The 17,464-nt window shown below is 45.9% G+C and overlaps 1 protein-coding gene across 1 annotated transcript in view; it reads right to left on the bottom strand.

Moving 5' to 3' along the window:
• Positions 1–17,464, bottom strand: part of LOC116843857 (zinc finger protein castor homolog 1-like) — a 193,656-nt gene that overhangs the window by 160,991 nt on the left and 15,201 nt on the right. The window contains exon 3 of the mRNA XM_032814693.1: positions 2,318–2,464. The gene's annotated coding sequence lies outside the window, so the exon portion shown is untranslated. The remainder of the gene's footprint in view (positions 1–2,317; positions 2,465–17,464) is intronic.

Below are 17,464 nucleotides of genomic sequence, written 5' to 3' on the forward strand. Positions count from 1 at the left end.
GGGGGGGGGGGAGTACGAGCCCGCGCCCACGTTTCCACGAAAGGTTCGCGAAATCGAATAATTTAATTAACAATTTGAGGACGTCTGTCCTTTGTGTACAAACCTCTGTTTTTCTCCCTACGTGCAGAAAATCTCAATGAGCAAAACCATACAGATTTTCAATTTTGAGTAAGATCTTCATAATAATTGTAATATTATGAATCGGACAGTTCTATAAACCAAGTCACAGTTTCAACAATATTGGAAAATTGCGTTAGTTTTCATTGTCGCACATTGTTAATGCAGATATTGCAATGCAGTTTCTGTAAATTGGATTTTTACTCAACTCTCCGCTTTGGAAATATATCGATTACCCCGTCTTATATTTCTTCTCGTATCCCACTCGAAAAGATATTGCACCGGCCTCCCTTCAACGGCAGAAAATTATGCCAATTCAAAATTATAACATCCGCAACCGCGAGCGGATGTAGTTTCGTTTCGCAGCTATTGTTTTTCTGAGGCACGTAATAACGTACGGCGGGTTAAAATCGATCGCGGCTCGAAATCGCATTTCGGTCTTCCCCGTGATCGAGATCGGAGATTAGTTAATTGCGAGCCAAAGGACCATACATATACCTCGGATTATATCAAGACAAGAATTACGGCGCGGCGATCCTTCTTCACCGGTGGCGTAAAATTGAAAAGAGAAGAAAAGATTATATATTTCGGGGAATATAATTCCTCACACTCCCTGAGAAATGATTCGCGAGTGGCTCGCGAAATCGCTCTCACGACGAATCATTCTTCGTAAAATGGTAATGCAATATCGCCAACTTTAAATAGAATGTCGCCATCGAGTTATCGCACTCTCCACGACAAGTACAAATGATAGTAAAGATGGGAAGTTGGTAACAACCGTGATAATAAGATACGCGCGTTATACGTAACACGTTCGTAGATTGTAATCTCCTTATCGTTGTCTGCCGCTTTCGCGTAGTAAACACCACCAAGTGCCGGTCCGAGTTATTGTCTAATTAATGGAAAGCGAGATAGTTATCCGGTAAATTTTATTTTCACCCGATATCGCGATATCTAATCTAATCAGCCACCGCTATTCAAATCGATGACTAGGTCAAGCGTTCCACTATCTATTTCAACTATCTACTACATCTTTCTATCAAAATGCCGAATTATCGCGACCCGCTAAATGACGATACGCCCGCCCCAGCCCCTTGCTCTCGCAGACTTTGATCGAAACATTATCTGCGGTGTCTTTGCGGTTATTTTTCGTCTCAACCGCAACAGAATCGAGTCGCAAAAAGCGCTTTAGCGCGAATTTTTCCCCGAACTGCGTCCGTTCGCGATTTACGCCGCGATTTTCTAACCCGCCCCACGAGAGACGGGGACGCGGCGGATGGAAAGAAAGGAGAGAGGCGGGCGGCCCGCTAAAAAAATTAAAGAAAATAGAGGAAGAAAGAAGAAAAGGGATCGAAGGTCCGAGGAGGAGGAATCGCGATACCATAATATCGCGGTTATACCAGGGTCTGTCTCTTTTCAAATAATTCAAAAACCGGCCGATCGAACATATATTCCTGGGCCGACTCGCAGCTCGTACCGTGTAATTATCGTAGAAGGGCCCAACAGACCCTGAATCGCTGAATGCCCGCAGTGGTGGCCAACCTCGGTCGCGCGGCCTTCGGCGGATCGCCGCCGTGGATCGATCGCGAATTCGCGCAGCGGCGCGATCGAATCGCGCAAAATAACCGATAAAGTCCATTATTATCGATTACTTTAGTAGACACGATTACGCAGCACGAGATTTTATCCGCCTCACAAAATTCGCGCAAGTAAATATTACGATATTATTTCTACCACGCTGATAGCATTTAAATAATAATCTGTGTTTTTACGTGAAATTGTTTTTTTTACTCGAAAGTCAAAATGCTTTCTGCTTCAAATCAAGTTGCAAATTTAACACAATCTTGAGTTCAAATTAAAATATTTGTCACGCTTCTATTAAAAAAAAGAAAAAAAACATGAGCTTGTGAAAGCTTTGCATAACGGCTGTTGCAGAATCTTTCGAGAGTCAAGCTAAAATAATATTAGACTGCGCATTTTTATTTTTAAAAGAGCGAATTAGAAAAAAGAAAATACGAGAAAACCGCGGGAACAATGCGAAAGATAATAGAGCAAAGGGATGAGACTTTCATCGATGCGTAGCTTGCCAAAATACTGTGCAAAAAAGTCTTGTGCGAGGATCAGCGGATCGAGATTACGCGATTCGCACGGAGGTGCGGTGGTACGACCTGTTAGATCATATTATACGTTGGTCCCTTACCTTCTCTCTACGGGGCGGTGCAAGGATGCAGCTGTGACTTTCCCCAAGGTCCTCGCGCAGGGCTGCACGCAGACGACGAATAGATGCCTCGATTATCCTAACCAAATCGCTCGTCTGGCTCCTCGCGGGATCTTCCTTATCACTATCCTGCATCACAATGCAAAACAATATCTCTTATTGACTTGTATCTATTTACGCTGAGAGAGGAGTACTAGTATATAAACGCGTGACAACTGTATGTATACGTGTGTATGTGTATGTGTGTGTGTGTGTGTGTGTGTGTGTGTGTGTGTGTATGACATACCAAAACGGCTTCTTCTCATGGGTGAACTTGTGCTAACTCGACGGATCTCTCGCCGCAATACGCAACGGCGAAAAACAATTTCGACTGCTCGAGGACCGGCGACAGCGCGAAATATCAGACTTTCTGTTACTTTTCACATATTTTTTTATCTTATCGCCCAAACGGATTCCGAGGTTTCTCTAATCGTAAAATCTACTCACTGAAATAACCGCGCTTTCTTTATCTTTCTATGACTTGTCCATTGCGATCAACGCGGGATACCTCCTTCCCCTCCTTCCCCTTCCCCTCCTCCCTACCTCGATTAAATTCTGCTCTTGAAAGGATGCGAACACCTAATTTTTGTTCCGTTAGGTAAGTTCACGATAAAAAACGCTCTCGCTTTCTTTCGGTTCGTAATATCTCTATTATCGGTTGTTACCTGATCTCGAATCGATTAACCCGAATTAAGAAAGGGATATATTTTTCCTTTCCTTTTTTCCAGTCGGGGGAGAAAGAGGAGGGAAGGAGGGGGTAGCAATTATGCGTGATACACAAAGAACGGCGTGACAGGATAGAATGATCCTGCCGCCATCCTGCACCATAAGGCGCCTGCTTTTATCATTTCTAGCTTTCCTCGTCACAAACGCAATTTAAATATAGCAGCGCTTACCGACGCGGCGACCCCTCCTTAAAAACGCTCGCACTCGCGCCTTTCCCCGACGTTTCCCACGACAATGTGGGACGTATTTGAGAAAAGAAAAAAGATCTAAGAAGGGTTACGGACGGATCGCCGTCCTTCGAGAGTTAGTTGGATCAGGAGGACTTCCGGCGCGATAAAAACTTTCTTTCCTCGTCGCGGGGTGGTAGCCCGGCGCTTTTTCCGCCGCTTTACGGAGGGTGCGCGTAGGAGAAATATGAGACAGGCACGTCATTTGGCGCGACATCAGGTAACGTTTTATAGCCCCCCGATTAGCGTCATGCGTTCGGGAACGAATACGAATTTGGAATAGAGTCGCATCGAGGAATTTAGCGATACAGCGTGAATTTCTCCAGTGATATAATCGATAGCTCTAATCGTCCAATGATACTAGACTTGCACGTGACAATGCATGATTTATTGTAACAATTTTGGAACTGAAAATTTGAGTGATCGACTTCACTCGCATAGGAATGGCTCGCTTTCTTTTGGCTTCTCGGAGGAAAGCAAGTGTTTCCGTAATAACGATTTTAAGACTGGAAATTCGCCCCGTCGAGCAACCGACTTTACTCGCACGAGAAGCACTCGCTTTCCCCTCGCTCTTCTCGCGGGAAAATATCGTAGAACCAGCCGGTTCCGTCGAAACGTAAGCGCACTAAAAAAAGGGACTATTAAAAAGATTCTCATGCCGTTCGATCATTAAGATTTTCACGCAGTCGTGGAACTCTTTTAACGGCATCGACTGATCGATGGATCCAACCGTGGAGAGAAACCCCTTGCCGGTGCGACGGCTGAAAAATCTCGCGAGGGTGAGCGGAGGGTGTGAGGGTAAAAAAGAAAATTATCGAGGAATCCGAGAAACGGAGGAAACCCACGAAAGGGAGAAAGAGAGACGATGAGAAATCGGTTGATCGGTGCGCGGCGGTGTACGAAAGCGAGGATGATTAATCGTCGCGCGCGGATCGTTAAGGTGTCCCGAGATTTCCTCGAATCGAGGATTCCCCTCCTGCACTTCGTTCCTTTTTTTCTTCTCGTTTCTTTTCTTTTTTTTTTACCTCCTCACCACCGATCGCTCACGCGGGGGGGCTGCCCGGGCCGCGGAAGTTCCGGCGCAAATTACCGAAACCGAGTCGACCGGCGAGCGGAAGTGAGACTTACTTGGGTGTTCCGAGTGTGCAACTCGTGCGTTAAATCACGAGGGTCGCGTCGCAACCCACTCCCTCGAAATTACCCTACTTCCCACAACCTGTAACGCGCTCCCCACGGTCCCGCGCGTTTCCAGGAGCACGGGTGACGACCGTGATGGAAGGAAAAAGACATCCCACGAAAAAAGACATCCTCTCTCCTCGGGTTTATGTGAACCGACTGAGAAAATTATGTCTCCACTTTGAGATTAATTTGCTCAACTTTCCACGGTGCTTCTCGACTAAAGAGCGTGAGGATCCCGAATTACTGCAGTGAATTAGAGCGTAAAAGAGATACGGAGACGCGGCACAAGTTTTCGACGCAAGGAAAGAACGTTTCCAACTGTTCCCGACAATTTGCCAAGCCTCGTTTACGGAAAAAAAAGTCAAATTTCAATGTGCCTGTAAAAAGTCACGATTTGATTGCGCTTCACTGCGCTTAAGCGCGACGTCAAACACGCGTACACACACGTGCTGGGAGATGTACTTGCGTTTCCTTACAGAGATTCCTTTCGTGAAAGCCCAGGCCGAGTTGAATGAACTGTAATCGGCGTATTTGTAATTCTAAAATTACGAGACGCCCGATAAGTTGGACCGAACCTCCCGAATGAGGGGGCCATGTGCGCGTTTGTGCCTTGAGAATGGCCGAAGAGATCTAGTGGAGGCCACGGGGTCTTCGAAGTCTGCTGTTTCTCAAGGAGACGCTATCTCATCGGGCGGGTTTCGCTCTCCAAAAGCATCCGGGAATTACGAGGATAAAAGTGGTTTTAGCATATCGCGCGCACCGACACAATGAAATCGCGCTTCACGCGAGAATGACTTCACCGCCGACCGAGCTCGTCGAGAGGTATTTACGCGTGTTGCAAGAAGCGACTGCAAAAATTGCTACGCGGACAGTGATAAATTTCCGATATCGCGCGAAAGGGAAGCTTCCGAGGTCGCTTGCGGGAAAGTCACTTTGTGATCACGGATCTCTTTCTCTCTCCGACTCGCGTTACTTTCGCTGACCAAGTTATTCGATCGATTATCCTGTCTCGCTCTTTCATGCGGCCCGTATCGCGTTCATGAATTCTTACAAGATTCGTACTTTATTCTCCCCTTTAGAGTGCGACACGCGTACGCATTCGGTACTTTCTATTATCTGGATCTATTTTTACTGTGACTCTTCCTTTGAAAGCAGTTCCTTTCACGCCCGCTCGCTCCATAGACGACGCTAAGCCGATCGACGATCCCCGAAACAGGATTTTTTTGTCGCGCCTCGTAAGATCTTAAGAATTTCACGCGAGTCACGTTTGGACGAGGGATCGTCGTGGAGGCGTAGAGCCGTGACTCGAGATTTTTCGGACGCGATGGAAGGAGTAACGCGAAATGTTTATATACAGGGTGTTTAGTATTGATACGATATCTCTGTAGGATATCGGTAATGATCCCGAGATTTCCGCGTGACTTACAACGACACACGGCTGTCTCCAACACCGTTTTATGCGTTTAAATTCTTCAGAATCGCATTTGTTGTAGATACATACAGATAACCATCATGACAAGTATCATTTTCGGCGAAAGATATTTCTAACGATTGATTCAGCGACTGATCTGATAAAATACCTTGCATGCGCAGCAAGGTGTTTTATCAAAACGCATATCCTCACAGGCAAGTAGGCGACCGTATCAAGATGTATTACGCGTATCATTCAATTTACGCGGCCGCGAACCTCGTGACCTTTAACGAGAGACGAGCTGCTGCCACCTTCTAAGTTGCTTGTCGAAAAGGATTAAATTGCTACAACGTAGAAAATATTGTGGAATCCGTTAGCGTTATCGAATACATCTCGACGAGCATGCGGCCGCTCAGAGATAGACACGACACATCTTAAACATGAATCTTCAACGAAATCACTTCGGTCAGTCGAGCCAGTCACGACTGAGAACGTTCTAGATAAGTAAATGCCCGTGTTAAGAAAAATTGAGGTCGACGAGTGGGACTACTTGCGACCGACAAATCGGAAAGTATCGAAAGAGAGCTGTAGACGTCTACAACTGGCTACAGATACCTGACAGTTAACGCGAAATGGCAGATATAATGACGTAGGCAGTACCACTACCGACCGATACTGCAGTTTCCCACGTGACTCTTATGAGTGTCGAATAACTTTAGTCAAAGTGGGGATTTTTACGAATACACACCTTTGCACGATGCGAGCTCTACCGGCCTTCCTACGTGCTTCTATTGCCTGACTTTCAACGACTGAGCGCGACGCAACGTGCTATATAAACATTTACTTTGTCCCTACGGGAGCGCAACACATTGCTTGACCTAGAAATGTCAACCATGCTCTATACGATGTATTCAGTCATTACAGATACACGAAAAAAACAGTTTGGTTGGATTAACCGATTTCTGGTGAAAACGAACCAGAAAATTTCGATTGATGTTACCGAAATTCTGTTCAAATTGACAAAAAATCTTATAAAGAGAATTCTGATAACTTCAACGAAAATTTCTAGTTCGCTCATATTTTACCAAAAATTTGCTTAATCCAATCAAACTTTTTTCCGCATACGTTAACGATACATGGAAGAGAAATGAATTGCCAATAATGTCTAAGGCATCAAGTTAAAATGTTTCAACATGTCACTAATTTTTTTTAATTTACCAACAACTCAAGAACGACTAATTGTACGGATATTTGATTTGTCAATGCCGTTTCCCGAAGGGAAGGCCTACAGAAGGCGACTTTATACGCGATGGCATTAAAAGTTTCCGAAACCTCGTCGAAAATATCGGTATCGATGACACGACACGCCGCGAGAGCGACAACGGTTATATACCCACGCGCGAACGTGCTTAGAAACACAGGTTTTAAGACCGCGGTAGGGTGTACAGCTGTTACGCGGCAGCTGACAGAAGAAAGGGGTTAAGGACCCCGATGTATCCGTGGAAGAGGAGAGACGAGAAGAGCGAGCGAGCGAGAACGCGCGCGAAGGAAGGGATCCCGACGGAGAAGGATCGTCGCGAGGAAGGGCGAGGAGGTGGCTCTCTCCGCGGGGCCATTCACGATCCCTTTGCACCCCACGAAAAGAGGGTCTCGTCTCTTCTCCTCTCCCCTCCTCTTTCTCTCTTGCCCCTGCTACCGGTCCTTCGCGATTTCTGGATTTCCGCGTCTTTAGTAACCCGAGAACCGAAAACAGTTGGGCAGGTAGCGTCGAGGAAGAACGGACGAAGGAACGAACGGTGTAGAAGGAAGGGATATACCGTACCCTTCCAAAGCGAGAACCCTTTGAAGCGACGTGCAACCCCTTGAACGGCGAGCGATCTCTGCGATTACAACGAAAAAAAAAAAAAAAATTGTGCAAGATGACATCTCTCGTGCTCCCCCTTTTTATTCCCCACCTCCCCGTTCTCCTTTTCTCCTTTCTTCCTCCCGCGACGCCAACTTCTTCCAGGATGACGGAACCCCACCGTTACCTGACTACCAAAAAATACCAGCTGTATTTTCTCTAGAGATTTTCGGATCGCGCCGCCATTCCCCCTCCCTTCTCCTTTTCTCGGGACAGACGTGATTCTCCATTCTGTCTCTTTCTTGTTCTAACTCTGTGCGCCTCTCTCTCTCTCCCTCTCTCGCTCTCGCTTTCTCGTGTCGCTGTGCTCTATCTCGGGCCAGAGTCTGGTTTACGAGCCCGCGGCTTTTGATCGAGTTTGACGCTAGATCTTGATACTGTCTGCGAGCAGACGCTGATCCCGCATCGGTGTCGGTTTCGCGCTGGTATTGTCGATCGAGTTTATACCGACGACAAAGGGTACCGAGGATTACGAGACGACCGAGCCGAATACTAACGCGTTTGCGCAAACTTTTTTCCCGTTGCTGATCTTATTACGATAGTAGTATATCGATGTCGTTATTTAATTTGCAATCGCTGGCGTAGCGATGAATATCGCGAAAAAGCCGAGCAGATCCTACACTCACTTTCGTGCAACACTCTGATTTTGAGAGATCACTTTTATACACGCAATTTGATCTCTGTATGGAATGTAGCAGTATATCGCGGAGAATTTGGAACTCTGAAAAAATAACGATTTCCTGTTTTATCGTACTTTCGTTTTCTGTGCCCTGCCAACATTTTCACCGCGTGAAAGAGACAACAAGAGTGGATCTTTAAAAGGGGGACGGAATTCTCTCCTTTATATTTAAATCCCGCCACTTTATTTGGTCCCTTGACGCTCCGTAAAAAACGCCAGAAAAGTTGAAAGTCCCGTGCCTTTTTCCCAGGACTCAGGTATAACTCGCGGCTCTGAGGTAGGCAGGAACCCCGGCCTGCGGAACCCAGGGTTCCTCGCTTAAATCCAGGATCTTGTCTCTCTATTTGAATAAGATTCATCCTGTTTATCATTTTTTCTTTTTTCTACGATTTCACCCCTCTCTGTGCCGCGCGACGAGGGCCTCACCCTTTCTTGGTCCCGCGGCGCGTTCGTCACTCCGGGTACGTGCATTATACGTAAAAATCTTTTCCCAAGGGGTGAAATAATCACCCCTTCTCGCACTTTTACCCCCTTCGGTCGTCAGTTTCAGACGTCAAATTAGAATTTTGTACGGACCGGTTGGATGAAAATTTGATTTTCACCTGGTATCCCTGGTATCCCTCTTCCCCGCCGACCCTTTTGCCACCCCTTCCACGCTATTGTTGGTGGTCACGTTCATCCTCTTTCTCCCAACCGTCTGCCCAACATATTTCCGTTAATATTGCGTAATTTCTTTGATTCGTAATGGCGGAAACTCTTACTCCTTAAGAAATAATAAAAAAGTAAGAGAAGTAAAACAATGAGATAAAGTAATGGAGCATTTGTACTTCTATTGTACTTTTATTCGATTTCCCGCAGAGTTCCCGCCGTTTTCCACAAGCGTTGGAAAACGCTCAATGAGTCCTCCGTCGAACACCCCATCGTTCCCCCGTTCTCATCGAATTCACGGCGAAAAAAATCATCGATTAAAACCCGTTTCCGTGGAGAAACGTAGGATTCGTCGCGCGAGGGTCGCGACTTCCCCCCCGAAAAAAAAGGACCTGGCACCTCTCGGAAGCGAACGATCGCGTCTCTCGGGTCCCTGGCAGCGCGAGAGATGACAAATGGATTTCTGGACTCGATTGCGAGTACTCGAAATCGACTCGACACCGTTTCCTTGAGCGTCGCCGAATTTGATCGATGGAGAGGCGCGATCGCGCGTGGAAAATTCGCAGCGCGCGGGACGCGCGTCATCAGCCAGCGTTCCAGCTTTTCACGAAACACGTCCCGTCATACGGATATCGGAGCTCGCAATTTCGCTTTTACGAGAGCGCGACGAGAGACAGACGGACAGACAGACAGATAGAGAAAGAAAGAGAAAGAGAGAAAGGAAATCAGGAGAAAACGCAAGCCCTGTTACCTCTTTTTTTTTCTCGTCCCCTACCCCGCCCGCTCCGTTGCGCCGGATCGACCGGACTATTTATTTTCGGTATGTCAAAACGAGTGACTGATGACGCCACGATGCTAATTCCACCATGTGGGAACCGATCGTTACCAGATCTCATCGCCGCGGAATAATAAAAACCGCATACGAATAAGAGCCGACCGCGGGACACGGAATCGGAAAAAAAGTCGGAGCGACGATGCGCATCGGATTTCTTGGAACGGAGGATAACGGGTTAGGTTAGATTAAATGATGATACCTCGTAGCGATGGGTAGAGTTACGTTCTATGCACAAGTATCAGGAAATGAGACGGTATAATTTTGACACGCCGATTCTACCTTCCCTCTTGAGCTCTGGACTTGAAAATCGCGACATATGAATTGGAGGAAGGATTGAAGGCAGCGAGCGATGAAATCCGCGGCGTGACTTACACGCGAATTACTTTTGCTCCAGAACGTCGCAAAAATCACGACAATCGTTTATTTTGCGCGATCGCGCGCGTCGAAGGAGTCGAAGGAGAAGCGTCGGTCGGTCGGTCGGTCGCGAGTCGGTGAACGGTGAAATAATCGTTATTCCCATAAAACGCCGTCTATCCGTAAAAATACCGGTTCCTCTTCCTCCCGTCCGTTCCGTCGTGCGTAAAGGGAGAAATAAGAGCACGACAGAAAGAGGAACGTGTGCCGGAGAAACCTCAAAATCAAATATTGATTCTCGGTTATGCGCGCGTAGAGCGTCACGCGATGCCGGGCCGCCTTTATTAAGTGATTACTCTCATTAGCTCGCACGCGATGCGCTTTGTGGCGGTCATTACAAGCCGATGGGACACAAAATGACTATTTCTGCTCTTTCTTCCGATAGGAGCGCGTGCGAGCTCTCCTCATTCGTTGTCAAATTTTTATTAAGCAAGCATAAAAATCAAACAAATAAACTGTAGACAAAAATTAAATAAAAATTAAATAAAAATAAAAATTAAATAAAAATTCTTCTAAGTATACCCGGAGATTTCACTAGGAGTGAGATTATATTCTTTTTGGGTGAGTATAACGACACGAAGGATACACGTGTCTCGTCATTAATATCGAGTGCAAGCAATTCTCGTGACACCTTTTTCGCATTATAATTCCCATTTCGCTTCTTTCACATCACTGCACCGTATGCAAAATGGATCCCTCGCGAGTAACGCGACAGAAGTTGCGAACAAAAGGAGGGTCCCTTGACACCCCGTTACGAGGGTGTCAATGTCGCGCAGACCATCGCGACGCACCGTCATTAATATCATTATCGATTAAAAGAGAAGGAAAGTCGACGTCTTTGAAATCTGTGAATATATATTAGATTTGAATAATGCCGTGCGCGCGCGCGCGCGCCCGTCACACGACGATAAACGGATTGCCTCTATTCGATCCTCAAAAGTAACACGACTCTTTGCCGCCGCGACGGGCCCCGACGAATGTTTATTTCGAAGTTAAACAACGATCCGCTTGATGAACGCATTGAACGACAGGGTGAAGAAACGCGCCAGAAATGTGATAAGCCGCGTCAAACGCAGCTGTCTGAATCACGGTGATTCTATTACAGTTTCCATAGCATCTTATCGTTAAGAGTTTTGTCATATTAAAGTGCCTGTGTGTATGTGTGTATGTGTGTCAGCGAAAAAAATATTTTTTGATAAGGCACACAGAATTTCGATATCACTATCAGAAGATATTTCAGCCAAGGTATCATTTTACCATTTCATGTGCCTGACACGCTCACTACGAGAGCACAATTCGCTGTGCGTTTTTACGAGAGAGAAAAGGCGGAGATTGAATTTCCCAGGCGCCGTATGTCGGTACAATATGTAACTCGCGCGACTCGGGACGAACATCACCGAAAAGGAGGAAAGTAACGTCTCGAGTCGTGAGAGTTCATCGATCGACCCGCGAACCGATTAGCCCCGGACGGTTGGCTAGCGCCAACGCGAGTCGCGGTCGGCTTTTTGCGTCGCGGTTTTCACCGACGCTTATTTCGTCTCCTCTCTTTGCTCACTCTCTCTCTCTCTCCCTCTCTCTTTCTCCCTCTCTCTCTTCCTCCTTCTACCCCTTGCCTCTGCTCATCCTCTTCCTCTAGTCCGTTCGATCGGTCGACGAGCGGCTCGTCCATTTGCTCGTCATGGTTTGAATTCTTCCCGACCGACCGACCGACCGGACGACGAACCAGCCATTTGGAATTCGATCAGAAATACTTAAGGTGGCGTCTGCTGCTTCCCTCCACCCCGGTCCATCACCCCCGACCCTCTCACTACCTCCTCTACCCTTCTTTCGCGGTCCTCGCACTTCTTCTTGTGAAGCCCAAGGCTCCGTAAGTCACCGATCGGGAACCGAATGTCCCCACCAGCGGGTTAAGCGCCGCTCGACAACGGGTGGACGAGCTTTCGGCCTCCTACCGGCCCGTCGCGACGATCCCAAAGGCTCCCGAAAGAATTTAAATTAGTCCCGGCATATCGAACTGGCTAAAATTAATTGATTTATGACTGCCGGACCGCGAGCGACGGCCCGCCACCGCCGCCGTCGCGGAGGCAGACGCGCCGCCATTGGTTCCGTTTGTCTGGCGACAAACATGGCCAAGTCAAAACAAGGAACGAAATATTGAGAATTCGCGTTGCATGTTCCTCGGTTCTTTCGAGGGTTTGTTTAATTTTCGTTTTCAAAGGAGCGCGTAGTAGAAAGTTCTGTGCATTTAATATTCATGTACACGATAAGTTATTCTCGAGCGCGGAAACGTAATGAGACGATAATTTCTACCGCTCTGAATTTCGGTCGTTTCTAATTGATAAAAGTGACTACCTCGATTTTTCTCGGCTTTACCATGAAATGTCGGGAAATTTTGGAACACGTCGTAGGAATCGATCGATGCGCTACGTGAAAATTTATTTCTTAGGTCACAGTGTAATTAGGAAACATGGGACGTTGACGTGTACTCGGAGAGAGAATTGTACAATAAAAATTACTAGAAAATTTTTGTAACAGGAATAGATTGACATTCTGCAGTAATTCTCTATCCTTTCATTTCATACGTACTATTTATAATTTAAGAACTGAAATATGCTATTAAAACACTTGCTATGTTCCCAGTAAAATTTACCATTTTCCTTAGCAAGATAAATTTTACTGATAGTCTATTTTCCTAGACTACTTAAAAAAATATAATAAAATTGAAAAAAAAATTATATAAAAAATTATATAAAATTATATAAAAAATTATATAAAATTATAAAAAAAAAATATATATATATATATATATATATATATATATATATGAAATATTTCTCCGTATAGTTTTCTAGTTATTTATCGCGATAAGAAGTATATATTCATCAAGCGGCACCGCCTACTTCAAAAGCCTACTTTAGCTTTAAACATTCTCAAGATATATACACGGTGGGTTATCATTATGTATAATCATCGTGTAATGATAGATCGTTCCCACCGCGATCAGAAATGCTCGCAGCTTCAAACGATCGCTATGTAGACCGGATGTACATCGCATAATCGTTTGAATGAATGTTAAGAAGCTGTCAAACAGTCGCGGATGTTTCCCCTCGGCTCGCGGAATACTAATCTCTTTCTCTTTTTTTCTTTTTTATTTATACAAAAAGGATTTTTGAACTTCCGACGAAGAGGTAATGCCTCATTGATGAGTTTACGCACGCGTACATGCGTGTATATCCCTTTGAAATGCCGCGTCGTGTCCCTAATCTTGATATAAAATTCCATTCGACGAGTCAACCGATAGACATACTTTGAAACGTTACTCCACAGACGGTAGTGAGAAACGCGAAACGGTCAGGAACGCCATCTACTAAACAGTATATTACAGTTCCTGTAGCAGCCGCCGCGATGAACCTTTCGTCATTGGTGCCTGTAATGATTTCACTTGGGAGCTATCAGCACCTGGTAAACTTCTGAGAACTCTCTTACCGTATAGGGCCCTACATTAACGACACCCTATAGAACTAGCTTGTCGCGCCACGCGCTGAATCGAGACTTTACTGCAGCTATAATAATTTATTATAATATAATAAACGTGTTTCATATGCAGGTACAGACATTGCAAAAGAGTATAATTTATATGAAACGTAAATTATTTGAATTTATAATATCGAGGAATTTCCTGTTCGGACATATCAACGAAAGATAACAAGTCTGTTAGTTCGATTATATCATGGTGATGTCTCTGACTACATTCGCAATTACATCTACGACAAAATGCGCCTTGGAATGTGCTAAAATGAGGCAATCAGTATAAAAACGAAACGACTTTAGTCCTATTAATTTTATGTAATTGCCGCGTCTTTCATTTTCATTCGCGACGGCTCGTCGGGCTATTTTTGTTGCACGCCTCGAGAATGTCAGATAAGAATGTTCGCAGTAACTCGACCAGTTGTCTGGAAATTTTCGCTACGGGAAAGCAGTACATAACAGGGGTTATAAAGTAGCGCAGAAAGCCGTTGTTGTTTTAGTAACATATATCCGGTAAATCGTGAGATGAGAGCAAACGTTGGCGCATCTGCTCCCGGGGGAGGCAGCAACCTGTCCGCCGCGAACAACTTCGTCGAAAGAATCCGACTCGTGCTTTCAGCGCCGTAATTACAGTCGACGCGATTCATACGGCGGTTTCGACGTCCCGGGGGGAAGTTTGCTCTGACGCGGCGTAGCGAGGATAAGAAGCCAGCCCTTGAACAAACGAGACGACCCGCAACTTCCGAGAGGTCAAAGAGTACACACCATCTACTCTCTCGCCGAGAGTTGTAACAAAGTGTAAAAAAGGAGGAGGAAAACAATCGCGTCAATCTCGCCGAGAGGTAGGTCCAGATCTTCAAATGAATTCTCTCCCTCGACAATCGGGAAGTCGCTGAAAGTCGGTCATGTGTGAAACGCGCGAGCAGTGAGACAGAATAAAAAAAAAAAGAGAGAAAAAGGAAAGATCGAATTTAGTCTCCTTGCAACAGATCGTTTCTATGATTTCATCGGAACAAGAGGAAAGGAAACAAAATTAACGAAACTTTAACAATCGAGAGAAGATGATTCTTACGGAGTTGAGCCCTTCCAATTGTGAGAGGGACGAACTAACAAGCGAACAATCTACGAACCGAAAACTCTACTTGTACATAATCTCCTACTCGAATTTGTACTACCGCTTCGGCTCTTTAGTGGCTAATTTCGGAAATCCCACAACAGTTCAGCCGTAATGTCAGCTTCGAATTAGACGCGAGTCGAGACTTTGCATCGAAATATTCTGCTGCGAAGCTCTTGATTAAATATGGGGCGATGCAGCAATCTCACGGGAGGAAGCTGCGGATCTTTTAGGCGGAAGAGAACAAGAGAGAGCGAAAGAGCGAGAGAGAGAGAGAGAGAGAGAGAGAGCGAGAGAGAGAGAGTAAGGGAGAGCAAGAGAAAGAGAGAGAAGGAAAAGGGGTGACGAAGAGAAGGGTGGGAATAGGTGGCGGAAGGTCGACAGTGCGAAACCTCTGGTTTATTTCGAATCGATCGCGTGGCACGCTCGAGGGCGCTCGGGCTAATTCGGCTCGCATCGGCGATTCAAAACTGTTCGATTCGCAAAGTATTCACATCGCCCACGCCGCGCGATAAACACCACCGCGGCCGCTTCTTCCTCTCCCTTCTTTCACTCTCCCTTTCCACGAGATCGACCCTTCCACGTAAATGCGGTCAGAGATGTGCGGGGGACGGTGTTGCGTCTCCCAAGAAATTTGGATCCCTCGATCAATACCGTGCCTCCTGCGCCAGCAAGACGTCAAAGATACATCGGCTAAAATTGTTATTCTGAATTCTTGGCTCTATCTCAGCGTCTTTAAAATTCACGAGTCTCCGTTTCTCGCGTTTTCCTTACAAATATTTTCGCTCCTGAAGGTGCTCCTTTAAAAGAGAGACAGAACAAGAAGAAAATATCCTCCCGACGTGCCTCTGTATGCCGTCAAAAATTGTTACTTCGCTTGAGCAATTACGCGCTCGGAAAACGTTCCATGGAGCAATCGCATCCCCAGCGGGAAATAAAAGAAGCAAAGCGTCTTTCACAATTTAATTCTCGGAATTCGCGGAATAAGGTTCATTATGCGGAGAGAAAGGAAGGGAAGGAGGAATAAAAGACTGACTGTCCGGGCTGGTTCATCGCGGACTCAAAATAGCCGGAGCTGACTACTCAGTTCGATTCTGGTAGAACAAGGAAACGACCGACTAGAAAAGACCATGCTGCAAAGAATATCCTACGGGAATCCAATCAGAGCGGAGAGGATCCGCCAGGCATCTAACCCCCGTCGACCTCTCTTACAAATCTCGGATACCTTCGCGCTCAACGAATTCCAGGGGAGATTTACACCGGTTTCAAGAAGAATTCCTCTTTATTGAGTACAAACTGTCAGGGCGTAGGCGAAAAGAATTTTATTACGCCACCCTCCCGAATCCCTTATTGGAGCTAACCCTTTCTCTGACTCTACCCTTATATCTTGCGCCGTTAAATTCAACATATGGTGCGCGATTATATTATCCAATATACGATCCATAGGGATTAGTACGTGGACGTACACAGCATTAGAGAGAAAAATTTATGTTCCCCACGGATAAGGAAAGAAATTATTGCGGAATCGACTAGTGGATTAACGTACTTAGGGATTAATGTTACTACCAGCGAAATGGCAATAAGACTCTATATGGCTTTGATACGACTCGAGTCGGCTCGATAAAGCAGCACTGAATTTCCGATCGAGCAAATGCGCAGCAACTTCTTGATATTTATCCCTCAACAGTTTCGTTCAATTTTCTGATCGATTCGTCTCGGATAATGCTCGCCACTCCGGGCGAAGACCCACTTCGCAAGTCAGCATCCCAAATCTATATTTCCAGATTGTATTCCGTGACAACGACCCTCCCTCCATTGCCACTGAAATTGCTGGAAGTCGCCACGGCGATCGATGAAACCGACGAAAAGATTCGGTCCGCGGCGGAGACAGCGCGACGCGAGAGATCGAAGCTAGGAAAATAAAGGAATCGTAGTGCACGGATACAGCCATCGAACCTAATACTGTAATCTAACCTAGCCCCATGTAGACGTACTGCCTCTTGTATCATTGGAGGGAGAAAGAGAAAGAGAGACAGATTGTAAAGAGAAAAGAAATAAGCAATTGATAGCGACGGAGTGCTCGAGCAGTTTCGATGCGAATATAAAGAAAATACGCGGACGGAATAGCTCGATAATATTTACGCGGGCAACATGAAGAACGGGATTGAACCACGGAGAATATGTCGCGATCATATTTACGCGAGACAACGGTATTGACTACTGCGCTACGCTAAACGCAGCGAGCGCGGGATATCGAGAAGACGTAGAATAATCCGATGTGCAACGGTACGGATAATGCTCGCCAATGCATATAAGGATCGCAAACATTCCAGCGCGCGTCCCCCGTATGATAAATATAATAATACAGAGAGAGAGAGAGAGAGAGAGAGAGAGAGAGAGAGAGAAATAAAGAAAAGTTCGCGAAT

This window comes from Odontomachus brunneus, unplaced genomic scaffold (genome assembly GCF_010583005.1).
Source record: "Odontomachus brunneus isolate Ranch 3 - 2012 unplaced genomic scaffold, Obru_v1 Obru_scaffold_036, whole genome shotgun sequence".
Lineage (NCBI taxonomy): Eukaryota > Metazoa > Arthropoda > Insecta > Hymenoptera > Formicidae > Odontomachus > Odontomachus brunneus.